Here is a 14,549-nt window from a genome sequence, read left to right as displayed (position 1 = left end):
CTGCAACAATTTCTACATGTGGTTTGTGTGAAGATGAAATGACAGTATGTGTGTTAGCAATTTGTAGGTTCCAAAATGTAATCTAAGCATTTCTAATAGTTCTCAAACTGCATTTTGTGGACTATATAAGTTTCTTTGTCTTCATGTAAAATGTATAGAATGTTGTTTTAATGTTCCTTACCTGACTAATGGCAAGATTGATTTAATATGTTAGCTGAATGTTTACTGTAATAAGTCTCATTACAATTCATCTGAAACAAGAAGGAAAATAGAGATGCCTTTGATGAAAGTAATAAATTATCTGCGTGGAATCCAACAATTTCAGAGATGAATGAATTTGAAAGTTTTGTTAACAACTTTCCAAAATTGTTCCTTAATTCATCATATTGAATTACATGGAGTAAAATACATTTTTTGAAGGGCATCATCTCACAGATTTCCATAAATTTCTCAGAGGTGACCCCATCCCTGTCAATTCTATTTCCTAGGAGTATTTAAAATTAAATAGCTTACCTGGCTAGTGGACATTCTATATGAGACTGAAATCGGGATGATGAATTTTTTTTTTTTTTAATTGGGTAGGGTATAGTTCTGGTGCTAAGAACAGCATCTAGAAATGGAATAAGTTTCTGATTTTCAGAGATTTTTTTTTCTCTCCAAAACAAAATCTAGGTATCATGTATATCTGGGATATAGCTGTGAATTAGTTGAAAGAGAGATAGGGTTGAGTTTCAGGGAGGAAATAGTATTATAGGACCAGCATCTTGAACCATGAATACAATCATTATCTGTAGATTCTGAAAATATGGTATCATATGGTCTTGTGTATTTAAATGCTCAGATGTTGATAACACAAATTGGTACCAGAGACTGAGTTTATTAAGTATGAGGCAGTGATTATGGTTTCTAAGTGTGTTCCTTACTCATGATAAAATATGATGTACAATTTGGATACTATTCCTTTGGCAACTAACTAGATTTGAGAAGTTACCCTTACAGGCCACCCAGATATATTTTAGATCGAGAGTTATGAAGCCGTTATTTCATTACCTAGGCCACAGTAGAAAATATTTAGCCTTTTTTAATGGTGACTAAAAATTGGATCCTTTGATTTTATATTATGTTACAGACAAAAATTCTGAAAGTCAGCTATTTATCCTAGTAGAAATAGATAAAACCTGATAGTGAGTGTTATTAATGTTACTTTGACAAGTATATTAAAAATATGTGCACAGAATTTGTATCAATACTGAGTTCATGCTAATTTGCTATTTACACAGTAATTTTAGTAAATAAGAAATGAATAAGTAACACTTTCATTTTATTTAAGTACTCCCATGAGTTTCTGTTAAGGGTGAGCAGCATTTGTTGGAAAGTTACATACAATTTCAACCTAGTCTGGTGACTACAGAATGCTGTTTTCTTAGCTTTTAAGTCTTTTGCAGTAATGTAGCCTGAGAGAAGGCAGAAATAGTTGTTTCTCTGTTTTATATATGTATAAACGATATGCAGTTGACCCTTGAACAACACGGCGGTTACAGGTACTGATTCCTGACAGAATCAAAATTCTCTAATTTTGACTCCTCCAAAACTTAACTACTCATAAGCTACTGTTTACTGGAAGCCTTACTGATAACATAAACAGTCTATTAACACATATTTTATATGTTATATGATTATATACTGTAGTCTTATAATATCTTTTTCTTATTTTTTTCATATTTCTAGGTTACATGGTTCATCTGTTTTTTCAAATTATTGCAGATCTCCAAAAAATTTTCCAATATATTTATTGAAAGATACACAGTTCAAAGTGTTTTTCAAGGGTTAACTGTATTTCTTTTACCCCTTGTGTAGATACAAAGAGTAGTCCTACCGTGGCCACAGTTTAATACAGTGCTAGGGAAAAATGCTGGTCTTAGAGGCATAAGATTTATATTTGAACTATAGCTCATCAAACAGACTGTTTACCCTGAGCCTCAGTTTCCTAATCTGTAAAATGAGGACATAATCTACATCAAAGGAATATTATGCAGAATGAATGAGGAAATAACGTTTGTTGTCACCGGTGTAATCTTCTAGAAAGACAATGTTTTATTGACAATATTGTTAATTCTCTGTGTTCCAAAAGAAATAAAATAGGTTTTTGGATGACTACTGTTTTACTCAATAGCATACCCTTCTAAATTAGGACCACTCTTCCACACATTTTGCATTTTTCTTTTTTTGGTTCTATTCCACTTGAAGAGTTTTCACAAACCCTGCTCCACGCTTTTGAACTCCTTTCAAGTTTGAACCAGTTACCATCTGCCACCTACTGACCCAGTTCTCTCTACTTCCTTCAACTGAGCTCTCCCCATACACACATGCTTATTTTCGTTGGGTGATTAAATTGGCCTTCATTTGATTTTTCCAATGATCTAGATTAATACAGGGTTAGAAACAGCAGCTTCTGCATGTGTTTGAACTATAAATAAAACAAGGTACAGAAGAACCAGTAATAATACTCCTTTTTTTCCCCTAAGGAAGACAGTTATCAGAGAAAACAATTGGTAACACCCCAAATGGACTTGCCTTTTTTTTTTTTTTCCATTGCATAGTACTTACAGGTTTAAAGTGATTTCTGCCTACATATCCAGGTTAAAAAAGTTTTCAGTATAAAGTATGAGTTGTCAAGTGACTCACCACATATGCAAGTACTTCAAAATGCATGCCCTTAACTACTATTTGAATTTTTATAGGTTTGTAGTTTTGCTGACTGCAAGAAAATAAAAGGCCTAGTGCCAGTTCTTACTGGGTCAAGATTTATTTTAAAGTATCAACATTTCCTCAGCATTTTGATACTTACAAAAGTCCTAGAAATTTTCCTGCAAGAAAACTTAATAGGCTTTATTCCAGTAAGGAAAATTCAGGGTGCTTACGCCATGGTAGGAACAAAAGCGATATATTTGGTGAATTTGTTTATAGAAATTGCCAGAAACCAGACTACCCTAGAGATCTATCTTTATTTAAAGAGGCAAAGACTAGTAATTATATTTGTTCAGCTCCAGGTACAGAAAATTTGGCCAATAATTTAAAAACAGACTGTTAGTCTTTTCTGAAATGATCAGGGGCTGGGTTGACTAGGGCAATTGGTTGGACACTGTGGAGACTTTATTCAGTAGTGGTTTGTGAAGTACATTACAGCGGCTTGAATTTGAATCCTCAGTCTACCCCTTACCTGTTGTATAACTTTGGGCAAGTCACTCCATTGCTATGAGCCTTAGTTTCTTCATCTGTAAGGATGAATAGTATCTGCTTTATAAATAGTGATTAAGTGAGATAATATATGACTTAGGACGATTGTAAAATAGTAGCATTTATTTGCCATCTAGTTAATTATAATGGCTGGGAATTAACCCTCCAAAGAGTAGGTTTTAAAACTTGCATTCCTAAAGAGTGCACTTAATAGGGCACCTCAGTGGCTCAGTTAAGTACCCAACTCTTGGCTCAGGTCATGAGCTTGGTATCTTGAGATCAAGCCCCTCATTGGGCTCCAGCTTAGTGTGGAGTCTCTGCCTGAGACTCTCTGCCTCTCCCTGCCCCCGCCCCCCAGTGCATGTGTGTTCTCTCTCTCTCTGTCTCAAATAAAGTCTTTAAAAACACACACACACACACTTGAATTGTTGAATTACTGTATCGTATACCTGAAACCAATATAACACTATGTTAACTGTACTGGAATTCTAAAACTTAGTTTAAAAAACTTGCATTCAGGGGATCCCTGGGTGGCACAGTGGTTTAGCACCTGCCTTGGGCCCAGGGCGCGATCCTGGAGTCCCAGGATTGAGTCCCGCATCGGGCTCCCGGCATGTAGCCTGCTTTTCCTTCTGCTTGTGTCTCTGCCTTTCTCTCTCTCTCTCTATCATGAATGGATAAATAAAATCTTAAAAAAAAAAAAAAGAAATCATGAAAAAATGTTTAAAAAAACTTGCATTCCATGTTGAGAGTCATTTAAGTATAGAAGTATATTTGAGATTTCTTTAAAATCTTTAGGAAACCACATTAGAGTCAAAGCAGTGTTTATAGCTAATAGACTGAATTTGACAAGAATTGAGACACTGTGGTGTGGTGTTTTGAACAAGTGTGAATCCTAACTCTGCCACCTACTTTATTGACTTTGGACCAATCATCTTACCTCCTGAGGCTCAGTGTTCTCATCTGTAAAATGGGGTAACTTTATAGGGTTGTTTTGAGAATTGAAAGAATGTCATTCTTGGCACAGTAAGGTTTAGTTCTTCTTCTTTTTTTTTTTTTTTTAATTTATTTATGATAGTCACACAGAGAGAGAGGGGCAGAGACACAGGCAGAGGGAGAAGCAGGCTCCATGCACCGGGAGCCCGACGTGGGATTCGATCCCGGGTCTCCAGGATCGCGCCCTGGGCCAAAGGCAGGCGCCAAACCGCTGCGCCACCCAGGGATCCCCAGGTTTAGTTATTCTTATTAGTCAGATACCCTTTTGGACATGGCCATGAGTACTTATAAGAAATATAGCCTGAATTTTTTTTTATGTAATATTTAATGTTGGAATTTTGGAATCAATACCCTTTTCCCCTTTTGTATAATGTTTATCTAGTTGACTTAAGATAAAATATTTTGAATCTCCTATAGTCCAAATAGCACTTAATTTATATTTGAAAAACACATTTTTACATATCATCTGCTATGGTCTGAATGTTTATTTTCCCCTCAAAATTCATATGTTGAAATTTTAACCCCCAAGGAGATGGTATCGGGAGGTGGAAACTTTGGGAGGTGATCAGATTATGAAGGAGGAGCCTTCACAGTGGGATGAGTTCCCTTATAAAAAAGGCCTGAGAGAGATCCCTTTCCCTTTCTGCCATCTTTGATATCGTGGAAAGATAGCCATATATAAACAAGAAAGCTAGATTCTCCCTGAATACCATGCTTGCATGTACCAGGGTCCTCGACTTACCAGCTGCCAAAACTCTGAGAAATAAATTTTTGTTGTTTATAGGCCACTCAGTCCATAGTATTGTTATAACAGCCTGAATGAACTAAGCATCCAATTTTATGGCTCTGTACTTTTAATCCAGTCTTTATTTCATGTTTCTGCTTTCCTTTCTGCTTCATTGCCTGAGAGTGACCCAAAGGAGAAGCAGGGAAAGCAGGAGTAGGCAGGATTGTCAATAGATGGTCAACCTTACCATGATCAGATATACTCTCAGGACTAAAGTCCTCAATTAAATTGACTCATGAATGCTTTCTCAAGTATTACCACAGAATGATTTTTAATGCTTTTTTTTTTTTTTTTTTACTATTGTTACATATACTGAGATTTTTTTTTTAAAGATTTTATTTATTTATTCATGAGAGACACACACAGAGAGAGAGAGAGGTAGAGACACAGGCAGAGGGAGAAGAAGGCTCCATGCAAGGAGCTCGATGTGGGACTTGATCCAGGGTCTCCAGGATCACACCCGGCAGCTATAAACCACTGCGCCACCAGGGCTGCCCTACTGAGAAGATTTTAAAGGAAATCTCTACTTTTCCCACCATCCTTCAATAATTTTTTTCAGAGCCATAACATAATTCATCCAGTAATTTTTCAAAGTGACAGCTAATAAGTGATTGGTAAGTAAATAGTTACCACATATTATAGGTATCATATTAAGTATAGAGTTGAGTTTCTCCTTTATAAAGTTAATTTTCTGTATCTTCTATTTGGTGATCAGTATGTCTAAAAGAAGCTATTTAATGGTATAGGAATTTTAATTTGTAGAAATTTTCCAACCTTATAAGACTTTTATGAGAAAGCACTGTAGTTTGATAGGTTCATACAGTGAGAACGTGAAGAGTTAAGTTAGAGTCTTGGATAGATAAAGCTTTGGCTTTGTTACTGACTAATGGTTTGGCTTTGAGTTAAAAACCAAAACCTGATGACTTTTTAGTCTTGGACTCAACCCATTACTGAGTCATGAAACCCGGCTTCCCTTCAAACCTAGGATTACTTCAAAGATGAAGGGGAACATTTGAGATGGTGTCCCCCACCTGCCTTCCAATGTGTGTACACACACAAAGGAAGTGTAATTATTTATGTTTAATTCATCACGTCCTAATTTTGTTTGGTCACGGGACCTCCCATGTACCTCCTTACCACCTAACTTCCTCTCTCTTCCCTTCCCTTTCTTCCTTCCTTTGAGTGAATACTGATAGTTCTGTAGAATCCAGTTAGGCAGATCATGATTTTGAGTACATTTTGCCATTTATTTCAAAGCTCTATATTTGGATTGCCTTTGTCTTGGTCATATGTTTATTTTCAACTCTTAATTAGGAACACACTGTTTATAAATTAATTCCTGTGAGAAAGTATGACTCATATTAAGAGGTCTTGTCTTATTGTCATATGACATGTTCTGTAGGCCTGCAGCATAGAAAAGGGGAAAAACACCTGACATCTATCTTCATTTTAGTTGGATTAACACATTGCAGGAAACTGTGTAACTATTTTTAACTTTTTTCTATGTGAATTAAAATATAAGTAATTGAAGACCTTACTAAACTAACTTAAACGAGGGATAAATACCCTATGCAACATGAAGTTTAGAATAGAGGTAATTAATTGTCCTAATGGTGTTAACAAGAACGCACAGGGTATTTTCCATTTTTCTACTCTGCTGCTTCTTTGCAATTGGTTGCAAGGTGGCCATTTTTCCATGCTACTTTTTTTTTTTTAGGTAAGAAAAACATTTCCTAGTAAACTTTATTGGCTGCAATTGCATCATATGCCCGTGCCTAAACCCCTGATTGGCAAAGTAAACAATACTTGCCTTAGTGGCTTGACCTAATCAGGATTTACCTCCTAAGAGAAAGAGTGTTTTACCAGCAAGTAAGAAGGGGGGGTGGGTATGTCTCTTAGAGGGCTGCTGCAGTGGATGACACAGCTAGGGAAGGTCACAGTTTTTTAAATTTTTGCAAGCTTCCTTCCTTATGGAATCACAGAATATAGACAGTCATGCCTTGATTCATTTGACATATGTTTATTGAGTATCTACTGTATTCCATTTATTCTCTGTCTTAAAAATAGAGCAGTGACCAGAAAAGGGAATAATTACTGCCCCCTTGATGCTTACATTTTATTCATGAGATAGACAAACAGTATGCAACAATTCAACTTCATGATATCTTACAAACAGTGCTAAGTAGAGACTGAAGCAGAGAAAGGAGTGTGGAAGGTCTGGGGCAGGGGTGTATGAAATTTTAGATTATGTTCAGGGAACATCTTGCCTAGGAGATAACTTAAGGAAAGGATGAGTTGATGTGATACTTACAGCTCTCTAGGAGAAGAATATTCTAGTCAAAGCCCCTGTGGGTGAATGAGGGAGAGTCACATTAAGTGAGGTCAGAGTGGGGAGCAAAGGAGTGACACAATAAAACGTGTTCACAGAATCACTTTGGCAGTTGTGTTAAGTAAACCAAAAGACATTAAAAACAGAAACAAGGAAACCAGTCAGGAAGCTGTTGTAATAATCCAGGAGATATGATGGTGATTTAAATGGGGGCAGTAAGTAGTAGTTGGATGTAGATATTTCCAAGGCAAACCCTACAGACTTTGCTGACAAATTGGATGTAGCCTGTGGGAAGAGGAGAGGCATCTAGGATGGCAGCCAGGTTTTTGGCCTGAACAGTTAGAAGATGGAATTGATATAATCTGAGATTAGGAAGAAGAGGGACTCAGTTATTGACATGTTAAATCTCAGATGTCAAATAAACAATTGATGGATGTCAGATGGAGATGTAAAATAAACAACTGAATATACGTATTTCTTGAAGATGGATCAATATATATATTTTAAAAGGATGACATTGGTCATTAATAACAGGGCATGCCTTTTAAAAGAATATAAATTAAAAAAATAGGGAGAGAATAGGAAATGGAGAAATAAAGTGTATACGGAGAGGGATATTTTATGTTCCATTGAACAAATACAGGGAAGTATTGGAGGTAATTTTAAAATAGACTAATGAAAGAAGCATTTATATACTGAGCATTTATTTAGTGGCCACTATAGTCTAGTTTCAGAAATTGTGTGAGAAGTATATTTCTTTCAATCAATACCTCATTCCTGAAGCCCCAACTTGTGTCAAAAATATACATAAAAAGTGAAATACACCGCAAGGATCAATAGTGTGGATTTAGTTTTTGTTCATTCCCTTTATAGCATGATGCAACAATTCCTCTAAAGGATGTTGTATTGTTAACCAAGTATGGTCTCCATCCCAATTTCCTCAGTATTATGCAACCTAGTTAAGACTCAGGCATAATATTCAGTAGTGATCCAAGCCAGGAAAAGAATTGCTATTTTATATATATATATATATATATATCAGGATAAATGGCTTTTCTTTTGAAGAGGAATTAGTCCAAGATGGTTTTTAAACCAGATTATATATTTGTTTGCATTTAGTGAGGATGCAGCACATAGCTAAGATTTTCTTTTTTTTTTCTTTTTTAAAGATTTTATTTAATTATTCATGAGAGACACACAGAGAGAGAGAGAGAGAGAGAGAGAGGCAGAGACACAGGCAGAAGGAGAAGCAGGCTCCATGCAGGGAGCCTGACATGGGACTCGATCCAGGGTCTCCAGGATCAGGCCCTGAGCTGAAGGCGGCACTAAACTGCTGAGCCACCCGGGCTGCCCATAGCTAAGATTTTCAATCTGTGTGTATCACGTAAAATGCTGAGAAACACCTTATAAAGTACCTTTTACATTATAGGTACTCAATAAATAGAAAGAAAATTTGATTTAGAACATTCACATTTCTAACTTATTTTGAAACTTTTAATAATATTATGCTGCATGACATAGGTGTTGCTTGGTAATAATGTGCCCTACCTACAATGCAAGGTTGTTGAGAATATTGAATTATCATGGGTTTTTTCAGATAAAAGTATCATAAAATAATTATAAGGAATTGTTTATTGGGCAAGACAGTTTTGCTCTTAAGGATGGGTTAGGCTTTTCTTATCACACTTTTTGCCAATCAGGGTGAGTATATGACCACTAGCCTATGCGATCAATGAGGGGAAATGTTTATAATTAGAGGGGAAATACTGTTTGGTCAGAACCTGGAGTATATTGAATTACTTCAGTTTGCCTATTTCTCATGTTAAGTAATTTTTGCAAAATGATCAACTCCCATGAGAGAGTTCTGCAAATTTGGAGTGATTAAGCAAGCATTTATGCTAGTTTTAAGACCAAATTGATGGTAGATATGAATTGGCCTCATTTTTTGGTTGACTGAGCTCTAAGTTTTTATCTACAAGTCTACTTTCCAGTTCTTTGGAGTGTATTTCTTATACCCTCCTTTATTTTGTTTTGAAAAAGAGATTTAGGAAAATCTGTTACCCAGCAATTAGCATTTGTTCATGTCTGCAAATTACGATGTTCACCTAAAACTATATTCTTGTCAAAGTAAAACTCTATTTTGCCACAACATGGCAGCTTATTTTTTATTATGCAAATAGAAATATATTTATATTATAAAGCATAATATTAAAATGATCCAGCAAGAATCCACCAACCAGAACTTGACTGAGAAAGTGTGCATCTATTAGCATATATCCCTTCTTGCCCATGGCCCTGCCCTTAATGCCTTCCCTGATTCCCTAATCAGTCTTCAATTTTGTGTTTATCACTTACTTTTTAATAATACTGGTTTTATCACATGGATCTTTAAGTAATATGCTGTTTAATTTTACTTTTTGTAAAGATTTATAAAAAGGGTGCATAGTTGCCTGAAACTTGCCTTTTTTGTTCATTATGGTTCTTTGAAATTTATTTATTGTATGTAGTTTGCAATTCATTTATTTTACTGCTGAGTAATACTCCATTGTCTGAATTTATTTACTGTACCATTGGTAGACATCTGGATTGTTGTTGCTGTTGGATGTTTTTGTATGCCTGTTTTGTTTTTGATATATCTATATTGAGATTGGTGTACTTCTGTACACTGATACAGGTATGTTTTTGCTATTACAATTATTGCTTATGTCTGAATTCTTTTATGTATGTTCTAGTGCACATGTGTAAGACTCTAGAATATATACCTAAGAGTAGAGGTATAGAGAATTATGATTACTTATATGAGTTTATTAATCAGTTATACAAATTTATGCCAATTGTTTTCCGAAGTCATTGGATCACAAATTAGTGGTTTATATACCACTAATACACCACAGAAGCTCCCAGTGAACCAAATCATTGCCAAAACTTGGAAATCTCAGGCCACTTAACTTTTTCCAATATTGTAGCTACAAAACGGCATCTTTACTATGTCTTCATTTGCTTTTCTCTGATTGCTAATGAGGTTGAACATCTTTTCATGTGATTACTCACCATTGGTGTTTTACTTTCATGAATTGCTCATTTATGTCTTTTGTCCAGTATGTACTTAAAACTATGCATTAAATATATTTATTTCTAATTTTTTTCAATTTTAAGTAACAACATAAGAAAGAAAAATTTTTCCTGTGAAGATTTGATGTGATGCCTCATCACCCTTGAATAAATGAGCGTATATTTCCTACAAACAAGGACATTGTCCTATAAGCTACAATAAAGCCATCAAAATCAGGAAATTAACATTGATGCATTACTACCATCTAATCCTCAGATCTCATTCAATTTTCACAAGTAGTCCCAATAATGTCCTTTATAGCAAAAGGATCTAGTTTAGAAGCACGCCTTCATTTTACTTGTCACATCCTTTCAGTCTCCTTCAATCTGGAACAGTTCTTCAGTCTTTGTTTGACTTTCAAGACCTTGGCACTTTCCAAGACTATACTGCATAGGCCACTTATTTTGTAGAACTCTCTTCCTTTAGATTTGTCTGCTGCTTCCTAATGATTACATGCAAGTTATGAATATTTGGCAGGAATACCTCAGACGTTATGCTGTGTCTTCTCTTAGTATCTTATCAGGTGACACATGATTTTCATTTTGACGCATTAGTGTTTATGTTAACTTGATTACATGATGAAGATGGTGTCTGTCACGTTTCTCTCTTGTGAAATCACTCATTTTCCCTCTGTTTTAGTAATTGTTTTGTGTGGAAGTGCTCTAAGACTATGTGACGATCTCCTTCCTCATCAAACTTATTAATTAATTTATATCAGTACAAATTCATGATTCTTTCTTGTATTCAGTGAGCTATAATCAGTTACTGTTGTTATTTATTTTGATGCTCATCTTGCCCAGATTCAGCCAATGGGATTCCTTTAAGGTTGGCTTCTGTGTCTTTTTGACTGCTACTTCCAGTTTCATTCCTACACTATAGAGTTTAATCACATTTTCTTCCTTTTTTATATATCCCCTTCTCTAAAAGTGAGAAACTTGCCTATTATTAACCTAAATTTACTTATTGGACCAGTCTCACTGTATGTAATCTACCTGCCATATTCATTGCACTCGCCTCCCCAAATTCTTAAGTTTTGAAGACCCTTCATGCGGAAGCCCCCTTCAACCCTATGTCAGTTCCTACAGGTACAGTCCAGTGCATCTTTTTGTGGGCACTCTCCTCCCCCTGATCAGTCATTGACATCTGTTGTGCAGGTCCTGCTTAACCCATACCACTCTGCGAAAGTTTGGGCTCTGACTCCCATGTCACACTGTTCCCTCCTTTCCAGCTTGAGTGCCTGCCTCATCCTGCTCAGACCCTGATACCCTTCATGAGGGATACTTTTTTGTATTTTGCCTATTTTTATTTTTATTTAAAGATTTTATTTATTTATTTTAGAGAGTGAGAGTGTGTATGTGTGAGCAGAGGGAGCAGCCTGAGAGGAAGAATATCTGAAGCAAACTCCCCACTGAGCATGGAGTCCTACACAGGGCTCGATCTCCTGACCCTGAGATTATGACCTGAGCTGAAGTTAAGAGTTGGATGCTTAACCAAATGACTACCCAGGCACCCGTACGCTTTTCCTATTTTTAAATAAAATGTTAAAGGATATACACACACACGTACATTCTGGATACTGTAGTGGTTTTTTCGTTTTTTGTTTTTGTTTTTGTTTTTGGCAATGTGCTTGGTGGTATTGTATTTAATCTTCTTTATTTTTTCTTGTTGTATTTGTTGATGAATGGAAGTTTTTAATGATAAGGTAGTTGAATTTATTATTCATATATTTATAGTTAGCCCTTTCTGTGTTTTAAGTTTTAAACCTTCCATACTCCGTTCATAATGATAGTCCTTTAAGTTTTATTTAAAAATATTAAAGACTTGGAGTACTTGGGTGGCTCAGTGGTTGAGTGTCTCTGCCTTCAGCTCAAGTCATGATCCAAGGTTTCTGGAATTCAGTTCTGCATCAGGCTCCCCACAGGGAGCCTGCTTCTCCCTCTGCCTGTGTCTCTGCCTCTCTCTCTCTCTCTCTCTGAGCCTCTAATGAATAAATACATAAAATCTTAAAAAAAAAAATTAAAGACTTGTCTTCTCTATTTAAAATTTTAATCCCTATGGAATTTTTACATAGGAGGGATCCAATTTCTTCCCCCCCAAAAATAACCAGTTTGTTCAGCACTGTTGAATGATTCCTCTTTCCTTCAGTGATCTGCAATGTTATGACCTTTGTGAAATATTGTTTTTGTTCTATATGAAGGTGTGTTTCTTCTCTAGCAGTCAGTATGTCTCTTTTCTGGAAGCACACTAATTTCATTAGTACAGCTTTATAATAAATCTTAGTGTAGATACAGCAAGTTCCCTACTCTATTCTGTTTCTGGCTGGATGGCTTGTCTGTTTGGGCTTTTGCTACTCCACTTATAAAACCTTTTGGACTTTGATTGGCATTGCATTAAATGTATCACAGAATTGTGATTTTGTGATACTGAGTCTTTCAATCATGAATATGGTATGTCCTCCCATTTATTTTGGTTGTACTTAATGTCTTCTGATATATTTTCAAGTTAATTTTTATTCTTCAGGTACGTTTTGTTGTTGGATTGTTTTTTGTTTTTGTTTTTTAAGATTTTATTTATTTATTTGAGAGAGAGAGATACTAAGAGAGAACACAAGCGGGGTGGAAGGGCACAGGGAGAGGGAGAAACAGGCTCCACTCTGAGCAGGGAGCCCCTGTGGGGCTCAATCCCAGGACCATGAGATCATGACCTAAACCAAAGGCAGATGCTTAAGGACTGAGCCACCCAGGTGCCCCTTTTGTTGGATGTTTTTAAAATGTTATTTTCTGTTTGTTACTAGTGTGTAAAAATGCAGTTGATTTTTTAGAAGTGATTTATATTTAGCCACAATGAACTAAACATGAATATACTTGTGTAAGTAAATGTTAGAAATGCTGAAAAACAAATAAACAAGATTAGAAATCCAGAATTTTACTCTGAAATTTTTTTGATATTTTAATAAATCCTAGGTTAATAATCCATCTCTTTTTTTTTAATATGGAGCGTTTCACGAATTTGCGTGTCATCCTTCTGCAGGAGCCATTCTAATCTTCTCTGTATTGTTCTGATTTTAGTAGTTGAAGTGAGCACAATAATCATCTTTTTAAATAAATTTATTGAGATACAGTTCACATACAATAAAATTCATCAGTTTCAACTGTTCTTTATAGTCATGCAGGTATGCAACCAATACCACCATCTAATTTTTGAACATTTTTATGATCCTACAAAGAATCTCACACCCATTAGCAGTCACTACCCATGCCTTTCCTTCCCCACTCCCAGTCCTTAGACAGCTGTGAATCTATTTTCTGTTTTTGAATTTGCCTGTTCTGGACATTTCACATAAATGGAATCATACAGTACATGTCTTTTTTTTGTGACTGGCTTCTTTCACTCAGTATAGTAATTTTCAAGGTTCATCTGTGTTGTAGTGTTTATCAGTACTTCATCCCTTTTCATTGGCTGGATGTTATCTTTTGTATTGAGTATATCATATTTTGTTTGCCCATTCATCTGATAGACACTTAGATTGTTTCCAGGTTTTAGCTATCATGAATAATGCAGTTATGAGCATGCATATACAGATTTTTTTCATGGACATGTTTTCATTTCTTTTCTATTTATACCTTAGAGGTTAGAATTTCTGGGTTATATGGTAATTATCTATTTAACTTTTAAGGAACTCCCAAACTGTTCTCTTTAGCGGTTGTACCATTTTACCCTTCCACCAGCAGTATATGAGACAGGTGAATAGTCCTCTTAAAACTACTTTTGCATTCTCCAAAGAGTAATTGTTACACATTAGGTTTATCTTTATGATGATTATTTTAAATAATGGGAGAAATGGCAATTTATTTTAACCTCAGTTTCATTTTAAGACAATTTGTGGTTCTATGTAGAATGTATCCTTTTTATTTTTTATGGCCTTATTGAGGTATAGTTTACATACTACACAATTCACTCATTCTAAGCATTCAGTATGATGATTTTGAGTCCGTTTGTTTAGATGTGCAACCATCACCACAGTCCAGCTGTAGAACATTTGTTGCAGTCAATTTCTGTTCCCTTCTGCTGTCCCAGGAGACGACCTG

The 14,549-nt window shown here is 35.6% G+C and overlaps 1 protein-coding gene and 1 non-coding gene across 7 annotated transcripts in view; one reads left to right on the top strand and one right to left on the bottom strand.

Annotated features, from left to right (window-relative positions):
- The window catches only part of NRIP1 (nuclear receptor interacting protein 1), a 99,035-nt gene that overhangs the window by 27,135 nt on the left and 57,351 nt on the right, over positions 1-14,549 (top strand). The window lies entirely within an intron of this gene.
- LOC144302122 (U6 spliceosomal RNA) lies at positions 13,447-13,555 on the bottom strand. The gene has a single exon (XR_013368997.1). It is a non-coding gene; the product is annotated as a U6 spliceosomal RNA (small nuclear RNA).

Source organism: Canis aureus, chromosome 30 (genome assembly GCF_053574225.1).
Source record: "Canis aureus isolate CA01 chromosome 30, VMU_Caureus_v.1.0, whole genome shotgun sequence".
NCBI lineage: Eukaryota > Metazoa > Chordata > Mammalia > Carnivora > Canidae > Canis > Canis aureus.
Note: the sequence above shows the minus strand (reverse complement) of the source record. Positions and strands in the feature narration are given on the sequence as shown.